Source organism: Suncus etruscus, chromosome X, assembly GCF_024139225.1.
Source record: "Suncus etruscus isolate mSunEtr1 chromosome X, mSunEtr1.pri.cur, whole genome shotgun sequence".
Lineage (NCBI taxonomy): Eukaryota > Metazoa > Chordata > Mammalia > Eulipotyphla > Soricidae > Suncus > Suncus etruscus.
Window position 1 is genome coordinate 96319235 of NC_064868.1, and position 15498 is coordinate 96334732.

General features: G+C 37.3%; 1 protein-coding gene across 1 annotated transcript in view; it reads left to right on the forward strand.

Moving 5' to 3' along the window:
* VAMP7 (vesicle associated membrane protein 7) overlaps positions 1-15498 on the forward strand; it is a 1102798-nt gene that overhangs the window by 459682 nt on the left and 627618 nt on the right. The gene's annotated exons all lie outside the window — the stretch shown is intronic.

Consider the following 15498-nt stretch of genomic DNA (forward strand, 5'->3'; position numbering starts at 1 on the left):
CCATATATCAATGACAGAAAGAAAAGTTAGCAAGGTATTTGTACCCAAGTTTCTGTACTGAGTGAACACTGAGAACTAAGCCCACCAATCACAACAGGGGATGGGTAAGAAAATTAGACAAATGTCCATGAAATAACTACACAGACATAACTGAGGGTGGGTAGGAGGTGGTAATACCTGTGAGGTGGAAGAAGGGGCTTTCTCCATTCAGAGACTAGGCACCAGGGTTACTAAGAGGATTATATGTAAATAGTGATTATTGAATTCTTACTATGTACTGTCAGTAGAGCTAAGAATTTTACATATATTAACCCTTTTAACATTAGTACCATAAAGGATGAATAAGTTAGGGAAACTGAGACTTTTAAATAAATATGTTATTTTTAAAACATGTTTCCAGGGACAGAAATATGGGTGTGTGTTATAGCACATGCCCTGCACATGGAGGACCTTGGCTCCATCCCTGGCACCAGATAAGCCTGTGTGCACACACACACACACACACACACACACACTTACACACAGAACTCACACACACACCAAATGCTCCAATCACTTGGCTAACACTTTACACATATTAACTTATTTAATTTTTATGTTGTGTATCAAGATATAAGTATGGTTGCTAGCCTCATTTCCACAGATGAGAAAACTTTTTATTTAAAATATTTAATTTAATTTAATTTTTATTCATTACATTCGGCTCTACTTTTGCTTGTATTTTATTTTATTTATATAATATCTTTATTTAAGCACTATGATTGAAAACATGTTTGTAGTTGGATTTCAGTTATTAAAAAAAAAACCTTCATCAGTGCAACCTTCCCATCACCAATGTCCCTCATCTCCCTTGTCTCCACCGCCTGTCTGTATTCCAGATAGGCATTTTTCTACTCTCACTCACTACCATTGTCGTGATAGTTGTTAGTGTAGTTATTTCTCTAACTGCTCTCACCACTCTGTGTGGTAAGCTTCATATCATGGCTGGTCTTTCCATCCCTCATCTCTATTGTTTCTGAGTATTAGTACCACAATGTCTTTTATTTTTCTTAAATCCCATAAATGAGTGAGACTATTCTGTATCTATCTCTCTCCCTCTGATTTATTTCACTCAGCATAATAGTTTCCATGTCCATTCATGTATAGAAAACTTTCATTACTTCATTTTTCCTGATGGCAACATACATAATATTCTGTTGTGTAATGTATCACAGTTTCTTTAGCCATTCATCTGTTGTTGGGCATCTGGGTTGTTTCCAGATTCTGACTATTATAGCGTTACAATAAATATAAGTGTGCAGAAGACATTTTTGATTGTGTGTTTGTGTTCCTAGGGTATATTTCTGGGAATGGTAGAGCTGGAACATATGGGAGCTCAATTTCCAGTTCTTTTGAGGAATCTCCATATTGTTTTCCATAAAGTCTGGACTAGATGACATTCCCACCAGCAGTGAATGAGAGTTCCTTTTTCTCCACATCACCTCCAGCACTGATTGTTCATATTCTTTGTGATGTGTGCCAGTCTCTGTGGCATTTGTGGGCAGGGCTAGTGAGACAGTATAGCAGGTAGAGCACTTGATTTGCACCTGGATGACCCCAATTTAATCGCCTACATCCTATATGTTCCCCTGAGCACTGCTAGGAATAATTCCTGAGTGCAGAACCAGGAGCATTTCTGGTTGTATCCCCCAAATCCAAATTATTTATTCAGTTTTTTATGGAACCCAAATTTAAAGTTATTTATGACTAAGTTTCAGGTATAAAATGCTCCAAGACCAATCCCATTACCAGTGTCAACTTCTCTCCACCAATACCCCCAGTTTCCCTCCCCTCTGCCACCCCACCGACCACCTGCTATATGGGAGGTGCTTTATAAGGCAGGCATTGTGGTTTGCAACACTGTTATTGATAGTTTCATGCTTGACACTTTCCAGCTGGATACTATTTCCCACAGTGACCACTCTTTTTGCTGTTATTTCAGTGTCCTTCTCTCGTTCCCCTCTCCCCTTCCCTCCCCTGTGGTCTGAGTCCTACTTAAGTCCAGTTCTCTGTCTCTATTTCCTTCATTTGTTGTTTCTTATTTAGTTACATTATATACTGCCTATGGGAACAATCATTTTGTTTTCTGGTCTTGTTTTCTGACTAACTTCACTCAGAATGATCCTCTCCAGTTACATGCCATAGCAGCAAAATGCCTGATTTCATATTTTCTTACAGCCAAGTAGTTTGTTGTGTACATGTATCATAGTGTCTTTTTTTAAGCCAGTCATCAGTTCTGGAACACCTGGATTATTTCCAGATTTTAGCTGTTGAGAATAATGCTGCAAAGAACATAGAAGCACAGATGTCTTTTCTGAAGAGTGTTTTGGGGCTTTTAGTTAGATGCCAAGAACTATAATTATAGGGTCATATCGAAGTACAATTACTAATTTTTTGAAAAGTGTCCATATTGTTTTCCCAAAAGGCTGAACCAGCTGACATTTCCACCAGCAGTAAACAAGCCTCTCCTTTTCCCAACATCCATGGAAACCAAGGATCAGAGAATTTACTAAATCAATTAAAGAGCATGCAACTCATAAACTGCTGAGCCATGATTTGAGAGATTAAAGCACTTTCCACAAGGACTCCATTCTGACTAATTACAGAGCCATTGATTGCTTCTGGAGGTGGGATCTGCAGGATATGCTGAAGGGGTCAATTTGTGGGAGGATTGAAAATAAAAGGTTTGAATTTGGGCTAAAGGGAAAAGAGTCAGAGGTTAGGAAGAATTTCAGACTAGGAAATGATGAGGGCCTTGAAATATTTCACCAAGGGAAGAAAATCTGGGTGTCTCTTGGCAGGCAGAGGCATAGCCTCATGATCTTCTATGAACTTTTCATGAATATTCTAGTAAAGGACAAGCTCTCATGAATATCCAGTAAGAACTCCTAGACAGAAAAGGCTTATGAAGGACTTCTAGGTTCCTTCCTCAGTGCTTTGTGATCCTGTGTATAATGTTTCTTGCTTGGACCACTTTCCTTCTGCTTGAAGAATCTGAGTTCAGAGAGAGAAGCTAACATGCCCTCTGATTAACATGTATCATACTTTATCTGAAGTTTTCCCAACCTCAGCAGAGTAGGTGGCACTGGTGTCATATTTACAGATATGAAAATAGGGTTCATAGAGTTGAAACAATAGCCAGGAAGTGAGGAAGCTTAGAAAAGAACCAGACAGTATAACTACAAAGAACAGTCCCTTAATTGCTGTATTCCAGCTACCCCTTTTCCTACTCATTCCACCACAGCACTCTTGAGAGTCCATAGAATCTTCAGTTTGTCTCATATTTTATGTGTGGGAGTAAAACAAACTGTCAAGCATAGGCATTCCAAACATCTCTATCATTAACCTACCAATGAAAAGGGTTGAGGGGTATTCAGGAGGAACTACGACCATGATTTAAGTTTCTGCAAAAATATTTCACTCCTAGCATTAATTAACAGAACAAGATGCAGTGCCTCCTGGTGACTGCACTCTAGAAAGAGCATGGATCCATAGCTCTAGGTAAGATATAAGTGGACCCATCCATCCAGAATCTAGAGACAGCAATTTAGTGCCTGAAGGTTATAGGGACTGGCTCTGAAAAAACATTAGACCAGAATTCAAATACTGGTTCTACTAGTTATAGTTAAATGACCATAGGAAATTCCCAAACTGGCCTCTAAGCCTAATTTTCCTTTTCTAAAAAAAAAGGGAAGTGTGAGATGATAACAGTGCTGACTTCACTGGGTTATTGTAAGGATTAAGAGATATAATACATGTAGGGAACTTATAAGAGTACCCATTTCCCACAAAGCCCCTACTCTCTTTTATACTACAAAGAAAGCTGCAACAACACAAAAAGCTGTATAGATTGATGGTGTTCAATCAACCTCTCACTATAAAGGCCTATAATAATGTTCTAGTATTTTTACCTACAGAATCAGGTGCAGAATATGATTGGAAGACAGGGACTCCCACTGCAGTGCTCACTATCAGTATATTTTCATGCCTTTATTTTATTATGTATAAAATAACTCTTCAACTTCTTTGTCCACAGAGGTACCTGGAAATATAAGTTGGACACCCAAATTTCGCAATTCAGTGCTCTATTATATTAGATTCCAAATACAGTGCTTATTATGACAATGCCTTGACAAAATACTCCAAGTTATCCATTTCCTTTTCATTAAGTCTGCTACTAAGATCTAAATCTTATGACCATAAAGACCACTGAAATAGGTACCTGCACACCATAGATTTTTGCTACAGGCCCTGCTCATTGAGTCTGTTTTTGCAAATTACTACTATTTTTTTTCTTCTTTTTCAATTCAAGTTATGTTACCATTATATCATAATGCCCATGCTGCCAGTTTCCTTTCAGGAAAGGAACTTCGCTGCACAAGACATGGTGAATGATACTACATAGGGTAGACTCCTCTTATAATGCTCACTACTATAGTGCTTAGTACTCTAGACGTGAAAATTACGTTTATCCTAAAATGTTCCATGTACAATATAACCTCAAAAGCTGCATTTAGCAAAATTCACCCCCACCATTGAGGAAGTGCCTACAAATTGGAAAACATTTCCCCTGCCATGTGTCAGCCCTATTTTCTTAAAAAAATTAAAGTAAAATGGGGCCCAGAGAGATAGCACAGCGGTGGTTGGTTCAAATCCCGGTGTCCCATATGGTCCCCCGTGCCTGCCAGGAGCTATATCTGAGCAGACAGCCAGGAGTAACCCCTGAGCACCGCCAGGTGTGACCCAAAAACAAAAAACAAAAAATTAAAGTAAAATATGGGGCATGTATAGATACACATGTTTATGTATGTATATGTAGGGAATCACAGTTATTTTTGACAGATTTTATCACTTTAATTGTCACATACTTTATACTTCTCAAACCCTGTTATTAGTTCTGTGTTTCCTCAAACTTGGCAAGCAAATTCCAAGGAAGGTAGAAATAACACACCTATCAATGGATTGTGGACCAGAACTGGGCTAAAACATTTCCTTCTCCCAGTGTACACTTTCAAAAATCTTGTAATTAAAAAAAAAAGAATCTTGGACCTTCAATATCCAGTGAATTTTAATAGCCTTGATCTATACAGGATTTTTTCAACATAACTTTACATCTATTATATAATTTTAATTTCAATATTCCCTCATAAGCTACACCCACTTTGTAATAAGGATATTGAAGATGATGGCAAAGGAAATAACTTCCTCAAGATCACATAAAAATCCAGACAGAAATCAACGCTGGCCTCTAACCCCTAGAATCTTCAGGGCCTGAGTTCTGGTTAAACATAAAACCTCAGGATGTTGGTAACTAGTTTCCAGCTCTACTGAGGCCAAGGCTAAATCCCCAGAAAACTATAAAAAATGATGATTATCCTAAATAAATAGACAGAACATGTTAATAATTTAAGCTTGCATATCTCCTGCCTCACAAGTCAAAAATATAATTAAATATTAGTTGACAAGCTAGAAAAAATGTGATCATTATATTCCCATACTAGTGGCATCTACTGGGGAGAAATTAGTGGTTGTTCTACAATCACAACCAGCTTTATTCAGTCATCCATGTCATGCCAAATAGAACCATGCAGTGCAGCACTGCCCTTAGTCAATGTGAGGATTTGGAATTGTAGATGTGTGTTATCAGCATAAATCCTGATGGAAAGCACCTGTTGACAGGCTATAAGGGAGGCACTATGAACTTTGTGTATCACTTAACATCAGTTTGGAGCTTGGGAAGTAGACTTGACTGTCAGTTCCTAATGTTTGTCTCTTCTGTTTTGACACTAGCAGCAGTACAGGCACTGCTAAAGAAATGGGCATTAAGCATAAAGACTCCCTCCTATACCCCTTCATGACAACTGAAAACCTGTCAAGTTGGGACCTCCAGAGAGGGTTTTCTTGTAATTTCCTCCTAAAGCATTGGCTCTTTTAGATGACACTGAAATTCTGACTGTTTTGAGCTGTTCTTTCCTCTCTCGTTACCATAGCAACTGAAGAGTTACCGCCAGCACTGATATCAAATCCACCCCACTTGATATATGTAGAACAAATTAACTTCCTCTCTAATATTTCAGAGAATAAACATTTGTAATCCTTTCCCCATGCTTCAGTCTTGATCCATCTTGATCCATTGTGGAGAACAATGAATTCACCAACAAAACTTGCATTTTATGTTCTTCTTATATATTCCTGCATCAGAAATACTCATCTGATTGCTTCAGAAAAACCATCAAGCCACAGCAGCAAAATATATTGTGACTCTTGAATCTCTTCCTCTGTATGATTGGGTCAGGTCAGGACAACTTCATAGATTCAGAAATGAGAAAATAGGGCCGGAGAGATAGCACAGTGGTAGGGCATTTGCCTTGCACACAGCCGACCCAGTATGGACCTGGATTGGATTCCCAGCATGCCATATGGTACCCCAAGATTGCCAGGAGCAATTTCTGAGCACAGATCCAAGAGTAACCCTGAGCTCAGCTAGGTGTGGCCCAAAAACCAAAAAAAAAAGAGGAAATAGCTTAAGCTACATTTTCCCATTAATCAAAACAATAATAACAAAAAAGAGCCCTGACTCAGAATAGTAGAAAAAGGAAAGAAAGAGTTACTAAATCTAAGCTAGATTCCCAAAGCAAGGTTTTATATGGGCATGGAGTAGCAGCAGCACTGCATGTTTAAAATAATAATATTGGTTTTACTATTAAAATAAGAAAGTATCAAATACAAATCAATTAAAATAAATACTACTTTGCATCTTGTTGTAGCATTGTTCCTTGTGTAGAGAGCTTTCTCAGTAGTAGGATTTGAGGAGAAGAGTGAGAGGTCTGATTAAGATAAAAAGCTTCTTGAACCTGTAGCATTTAGGAATATTTGTCCAGGGTCAGTCTTGACTCAGCCAATGACTATCTTGGTCAAAAAGGATATAAATGTTAAATTTCCTCATTTTCTTTTTCACACTGAGGTCCTGAGAACAAAATCAGTTTATTTTCAAATTCTAAATTGAGCTACCAGTTTCATATAGTTATTTTATAGACACCTATAAGTGACCTAATTACAGAGTGAAACATTAACCTTGGAGTAGGATCTTTATCTTGGACAAACAGCAAAAATTGTCTTCTGCTCAGATGTGGTTTATCAGTAGAGTACTTGCCTTGTTTGTGTAAGTCCCTGGGTTTGATTCCCTGCATTTAAAAAAAATGCCTTGGTCAAATTCATAGAAATCTAATTATAAGAACATTTTTGAAATGAATGACATTTCCATATGTAATGAATGAGTATTCCCAGATTTAAATTAGAGGGTTTGTTGGAAAACAATATGGAGATGCATTGCAGCTTACAATAGCCATAATCTAGAAACAACCCAGATGCCCTTCAACAGACGAATGGCTAAAGAAACTGTGGTACATATACAAAATGGAATATTATGCAGCCATCAGGAGAGATGAAGTCATGAAATTTTCCTATACATGGATGGACATGGAAACTATTATGCTGAGTAAAGTAAGTCAGAGGAAGAGAGATAGACACAGAATAGTCTCACTCATCTATGGGTTTTAAGAAAAATAAAAGACATTATTGTAATAATGCCTAGAGACAATAGAGATGAGAACCAGAAGCACCCGCTCACAATATGAAGCTCACCACAAACTGTAGTGGGTACATTAGAGAAATAACTACACTAACAACTACTATGACAATGTTAATGAGTGAGAGAATTAGAATGCCTGTCTCGAATACAGTCTAGGGGTGGGGGAGGAGGAAGATGGGGAGCATTGGTGGTGAGAAGGTTGTATGGGTGAAAGGGAGTGTTCTTTTTATGACTGAAACCCAACTACAATCATGGTTCTTAAATAAAGACATTATTTTAAAAAATGAGAGGGTTGGAAGCTGACACAGTGGCTAAAAGTACCTGCCTTGCAAAAGTGCAGCATGAGTTCAAGCAACAGTGACACACACATAAGCTCATCATGATCATGAAAACTCTACCTTTTGTGACCCCTGGCACCACAACGGTGTGTGGAAGCAAAGCAAGTAAATGGTACAAGGTCCATGAACTTTCACAACTGAAAATGTGTAAGTACAATGGTCAGAAATGCAAAACCTGGAAAGGTCAATGAGATTGTACATTAGTAATGAGTGTGACCCACTGTAAGCACATGGGCAAGGGCCAGAACTTAAGTATGTAATCTTCAGTGAGCACTACATCTAACTGCGCAGACATCACAACCAGATGTGTGACTTCTAGTCATTTCAACAATACTAGCTAAACGCTAAAGGGAACCAAGACGTTTTGTTCCTAGGAAGATCAACTAACAATTAACCCAAAGCTCAGGACACTGAAGAAGTCCTACAGCCCCTTTATATATCTGAAATAAACACAAATTTGTTGTGAAGGGGAAGGGTATGAAGGAGATTTACAACACATCTGTGAATCTCTCTGACAGAGGGTAGAAGGAGAAAGATCTTGAACAGATATGCGGAAGTGTCCAATTCAGGTCAGGATTTGAGTATTTGAGTAAGACGATAACAAAGATGAGGGGCTGGAGAGATAGCATGGAGGTAAGATGTTTACCTTGCATGCAGAAAGACAGTGGTTTGAATCCCGGCATCCCATATGGTCCCACGAGCCTGCCAGGGCCAATTACTGAGCATAGACCCAGGAGTAACCGCTGAGCGCTGCCAGGTGTGACCCAACCCCCCCCCCAAAAAAAAACCAACACACACACACACACACACACACACACACACAAAGCAAAAAAAAAAAACAAAAAAACAAAAAACAAAACCAAAGATGACACCTAGGATAAGCTCCCTCCTCCCTCCCTGGGACTGATACTAAGTCACTCAAGCAAATGAGAGCAGACTGCTAAATCTCAGATCCAATTTCATCTTGGGATTATAAACAGAAACCAACCCCCTTTGTATTATGTTCCCAACAGCAGTTGATTCCTTCCTTTACCTCTCCATAATCTGCTAACATAAGAATCACAAATACAATCCTTAGTAACTCCAGAAGGTAGAGAACATAGCCATACCCACCCACCCGAATCAAATAAAATATACCAATACTGCCACCTGCTGGATGAACTGGAAAAGTTCATTTCTCTTTCAGATATTCTCATACAGACATCATAAATAAAATAGAACAGAGGTAGACAAAATAATTAAGCACATGCTAGTTTTCTGCTTTAAAGGTATAGAACATCACAAGCAAAGAACAACTTTCCAGAATCCAACCTCAAAATCATGGAAGAGGGCTGAGTTAAGGAACATGCCTTGCATGTGTCCTCCACTTAGTTGATTCCGAGCACCACATAGCCTCCCACATATTTCTGGGTACAATGTGGAGTTTCCCCAGCATCTTCAGATATGTACCTAAGAGCCCCTGAGTACATTGGGGTGATGTCAGTAACCCCCAGTACCACAGAGGCTGAGCAGCACTGTATTCTCAAAACCTTGTGTTCAAGCATATCCCAGCTGGCTGTATGGTCCAAGACCTCCCTCACTGAAAATGTCATGGAGGAGAGTATAACACCTAATAGTTCAAAATTGCTTTAATAAGAAAACTGAAAGACGTAGAAGCAAACTCAGAACAGGTACAAGAGCTCTGAGAACTCCTATAAAAACTCAACACAGATGCAGCATAAGTCTGAAAACAAACAAATGAGCCCATAAATAAACTTAGCCAATAGAAACAAAAACTGAAGCTTTTAATAGAAAATGGTAGAGACAGGGATGTAAAGAGACCAATAAATGAGATCAAGAGTCCTCAAGAAACTCTTGAAATACAGTAGACTAAAGGAAGGAACAGGTTAAATTTAGCAAAATACACAAATAAATTAGGTGGATTTAGAGAGACTTGAGATGTAAAATCATGAAGAAACTTTATGAGAATTATTCAGCTCCATTAGGAAAGACAACATTAGCATAATGAGTATCTTCATAGGGGAAGAGAGAGATAGAGAGTGAGGGAACTGAGAGCTTATTCAAATAATTAATAGCAGAAATCTAACAAAAAAATAAAAACCTGGGAAAGAAAATAGAGAACATGATGATAAAACAGCACCTGATTATTTAAATGCAAAGAGACTGACACAAAGGCACATATTAGCAAAACAATGGAGAGGCTGAGGGAAAAAAATAACATAGAATGTGACTAGGGATAAAAACAATAAAATTATAAGGTAATGCCATCTGACTTTTATCAGAATTCACAGCAGAAAATGCAGAATAGGAGAGAATAAAATGGCATTAAAAAGGCCAATGATAAAAACTGATTGCAAAATATACAATAATCAAGAAGACTCTCAAATAAGAGGAAGAAATCATGATTTTCATAGAAAATAAAAAGTGAAACAATTTTTCAATGGTAGATCTTTAATGTAAATAAAGAGAAAAGAAAACCTGTGAAAAATTGAACATAGAAGCACATATAGAATGAAAATGCCAGTAATTAAAATCAAAAGATATAGAGTAACTAGGTGGGTTAAATGATAAAATCCAATGATGTATTTCCTAAGAGACTTGTTTAAAGGGCAGGTGAGCTAATACAGTGGATAAGGTTCTTGCCTTGCACACAGTGGACCCAGGTTCAAACCATGGCACTGGCTATTATCCACAGAGCCCCATGAGGAGTGATCCCTGAATACAAATCACACAGTAAGCCCTGTAAACCACCAGGAGTGGGCCAACCTCACATCTCCACACAAAAGAGATTAATTTAAACTATAAAACCAAAGTAAGACTTAAAGAAATTGGAATTGATATTCTAAACCAATAAAAATGATTGGAACTGCTATACTCTTATCAGATAAAATAGATTTGCAGCAAAAATGTCTTTTTATACATAGGAAACAAAATCAATACAATAGAAATATCTACGAAGATATATGTGCACCTTCCATAATTAACTACACGACATATATTTATACATAAAACAAATATTAGCTCCTAAAGGGAGCTATTAACAGCATCATAATAAATGTAGGAGTCTGTCAGACAGATTTCTTCCAAGGAAGCAAAGTTCCTATATGACATTTATAGAACATTTCACCCCAAAAGAGCAGAATGTTCACTCCTTTAATTGTTGTTTTTGAGCCGCACCCAGCTATGATCAGGACTGTGCTCCTGGTTCTATGCTCAGGAATTACTCCTGGTGGTGCTTGAGGTAACCATATGTGGTGCCAGAGATCAGAAATGGAGACAGTCAGATGTAAGCAAGTGCCTGAACCCCTATATTAATCTCTGGTCTTCAGAATATACCAAATTTTAAGTGATTATAAAACATTCTCAAATATAGATGTTACGTTAAGGACACAGAAAATCTCAATGAATTAATAAAAACTGAATTCACATATTCTTTTTATTAAATAATAATATTTAGCTTAATTCACAGTCTTTAGATTATGACTATAGAAAAGACTATGTTTTATGAAACTATAGCTCAAGCAAAAGAAGAAAGGAAAATCAGAAATATGTAGAAAATAAACATTAGTGCTAAAGAACTATTGCCAATGATGAAACAAAAGGCAGAATAAAAAAATTTCTGAGATGACTGAAAGTGAAGATAGTGTGTTAAGAGAAACTAGAGAATGTGGAGAAAGCAGTACAAAAAAGTAAGTTTTCAGCCACAGCTTACCTCTTGAAAGAAGAAAAATTACAAAGAATAGTGCCAATTTTCCTGAATACAACACATATTCATTATTCTACTAAGTAACTCACCATCAGGGTAACATTCAGCCTCTAATAAATACTTCTGTCTCATGTGAGCTGAAAGGAATATTTTATATTGTTATAATGACCTGAGCGTTCCAGAAGTAATTTCTTTTCTTTTCTTTTCTTTCTTTTCTTTTCTTTTCTTTTCTTTTTTCCTTCCTTCTTTCTTTCTTTCTTTCTTTCTTTCTTTCTTTCTTTCTTTCTTTCTTTCTTTCTTTCTTTCTTTCTTTCTTTCTTTCTTTCTTTCTTTCTTTCTTTCTTTCTTTCTTTCTTTCTTTCTTTCTTTCTTCTTTCTTTCTATCTCTCTTTCTTTCTTTCTCTCTCTTTCTTTTTCTTTCTTTCTTTTAATTTCTCTCTCTCTTTCTTTCTTTCTTTCTTTCTTTCTTTCTCTTTCTTTCTTTCTTTCTTTCTTTTTCTTTCTTTCTTTTAATTTCTCTTTCTTTCTTTCTGTCTTTCTTTCTTTCTTTCTTTCTTTCTTTCTGTCTGTCTGTCTTTCTGTGTTTCTTTCTTTCTTGGTTTGTTTCTTTCTTTCTTCTTTCTTTCTTTCTTTCTTTCTTTTTCTTTATTTCTCTCTTTCTTTTCTTTTTCGTTTTTTTTTTTTTTTTTGTTTTTGGGTCACACCGGGCAGCGCTCAGGGATTACTCCTGGCTCTATGCTCAGAAATCACTCCTGGCAGGCTCGGGGGACCATATGGGATGCCGGGATTCGAACTACCGACCTTCTGCATGCAAGGCAAATGCCTTATCTCCATGCTATCTCCCCGGCCCCAGAAGTAATTTCTTAGTGCAAAGCCAGTTGTAACCCCTGAGTGCCTCCAGGTGTGGCCCTAAACTCAATATATATGTATATATACATATATATGTGTATGTGTGTAAATATGATAAATGAATGTATAAAACATATAACAAAGTGTTAAATATGATACCAGGATATTTTAACTGATCACATAACGTTTTTCTTTTCAGGCCACACCCGTTTGATGCACAGGAGTTACTCCTGGCTAAGTGCTCAGAAATTGCCCCTGGCTTGGGGGGACCATATGGGATGCTGGGGGATTGAACTGTGGTCCTTCCTTGGCTAGAGCTTGCAAGGCAGACACCTTACCTCTAGTGCCACCTCACCAGCCCCACATAACATTTTTAATGAATTACTTTAAACTCTGTAAATGTTTATACATGGATACAAGGTTGTACATTATAGTTGTTTTTTAAATATATAAAATTATTTGTGATTTAAATTTCAGTCATGCAATGTACATTCTTTACCAGTGCATATTTCCCACCACCATTGTCCTCAGTTTCCCTCCTGCCCTCCCACCTGCCTGCCTAGAGAGCAGTATTCTGCTCTCTCTTTGTCTCTGTCTCACTCATTTCCTCTCTTCTTTTAGACACTGTGGTCTGACTATTATTACTGAGGATTTCATGCCTATTACTTTACTTTCAGCACCCAATTCTTGTACAGATTGATCATGTCCAAATACACTGCCCAAATATCATTGTCATAGTTGTGACTTCTCTACCATAATTGCACATTCCCACTCATTGTGAGTAAATTCCTAACCATGGTCTGGTGTTCCTGGCCCTTATCTCTATTGTCTTGGATATTATTACCATACTCTCATTTTTCTCATAGATTGCACAAATGAGTGAGATCATTTTATTTCTATACCTCTACTTCTGACTCATTTTGCCCACTATAATAGTCTCCATATCAACCACATATGAGTAAATATCATGACTTATTTTTCCTAATAGCTGCATAGTATTCCATCGTGTAGATGTATCCCTGATTTGATAGCCAGTTATATGCTCTCAGGCACTTAGAATGCTTCCAGAAATGGGTAATTGTGAATAGTGCTGCAATGAACATAGAGATGTGGAGTGCTATTTATCCATTGTATTTTTTTGGCTCCTAGTGTATATTCCTAGGAGTGGAATACCTGAGTCATATGGAATTCAAATTCTTTTCTTTTCTTTGAATTTTATTTCATAGAAACCATTGTGATTTACAAAGTCCTTCACAGTTGGGTTTCATATATACAATGAATAAGGGCCAGTCACACCATCAGTGTCAAACTCCCTCTACCAATGTTCCCAAAGTACATTTCATACCACCACCCCTGGACCCCAGCTTACCAGTGGCCTGTATTAAAGTTTGAATCTTGTGATTCCATTGTTGGTGGCTTTGGTTTGTATATTTAGCTCTTTCCTTTTTAACACTATCAATGTACCTGAGCCCAATTGTGCTTGGTTCTATCCTTTCATATACATGGTCCACCTCCTCCACTCAGTTTCTTTCCTTATGCTTGCTATACTTGGGCCAAGGGTGTTCAAAAATCCCATTTAAACCATTGCATTTCTTCATGCATTTATTCAAAATATCACATGTAAGTGAAATAATCTTCTGCCATACTTCATTTAACGTAATATATTCCATTTCCATCCATGTTACAATGAATATGATGATTATATCATTTCTTAGAGCTGTATAGTATTCCATTGTACATATGTAGCACATTTTCGTGATCTTTTTTTTTTTTTTTTTTTTGGTTTTTGGGCCACACCCGTTTGACGCTCAGGGGTTACTCCTGGCTCTATGCTCAGAAATCGCCTCTGGCTTGGGAGGACCATATGGGACGCCGGGGGATCGAACCGCGGTCCTTCCTTGGCTAGCGCTTGCAAGGCAGACACCTTACCTCCAGCGCCACCTACCCGGCCCCATTTTCGTGATCTTTTGTTAAACATGTAGGTTGATCCAATTCTTAGCTATTGGACTGAGTGTTGCAATACATAACTGTGTGCATATATCCTTTTGACGAATATATTTCTGTCTTGGGGATAGATGCCCAAGAGAGAGATTCCTGGCTCATACAGTCGCTAAAGTTTTAGTTTACAGAGAACCCTCCATAATGTTTTCCAAAGAGGTTGGACCAAGCAGCACTCCTACCAACAGTGAATGAGGGTTTCTTTATGACCACATCTCCACCAACACAGATTGTTCCCAGTGTTTTTGATATGTGCCTTTCTCACTGGTGTATATCTCATTGCTGTCTTGATTTGATTTCCCTAATGATAATTGATGATGTGCATTTTTCATGTGCCACTTGGTCTTCCTAAGAGAGGTGTCTGGTCATTTCCTCTCCCAATTTTTGATGGGGATTTTAGGTTTTGTAAAGTTAACCTTTGTGAGTACATTGTATATTCTAGATATGAAACCATTATCTCATGTGTTGACTGCAGTTAGCTGTCTTCTCATTTTAGTTCGTGTTTCTTTTGCCAAAAAGAAACTTTTTTTAGCTTGAATGCAGTCCCATTTATTCAGATTTAATTCTATAGTCCTTGTCATTCTCATCTTATCATCAAAGACTTCTTTCAGATCTAAGTATTGAAGTGTTCTGCCTATTTTCCTCAATGAGATTTATGGATTCAGGTCTAATTTCAAAGTCTTTAATACACTTTGAATTGACTTGTATGTAAGGTGTGAATTAACCTTCAATTTAGAACATATGTCTATCCAATTATTCCAACACTATTTGTTGAAGAGACTATCTTATTCCATTTTAAGTTATTGACTCCTTTTTTAAATTTTTCAAAATTTATTTAAAGAAAATGTATCACATATTTGACATAACTGATCATAATACATTGGTTTCAGGATGACAGAAGGCAAAGTTATTAAGAAATAGAAAGAAACTAGAGAATTAAAAAATGTAAAAAGAATGGGAGAGTTCATTAGCAGTTT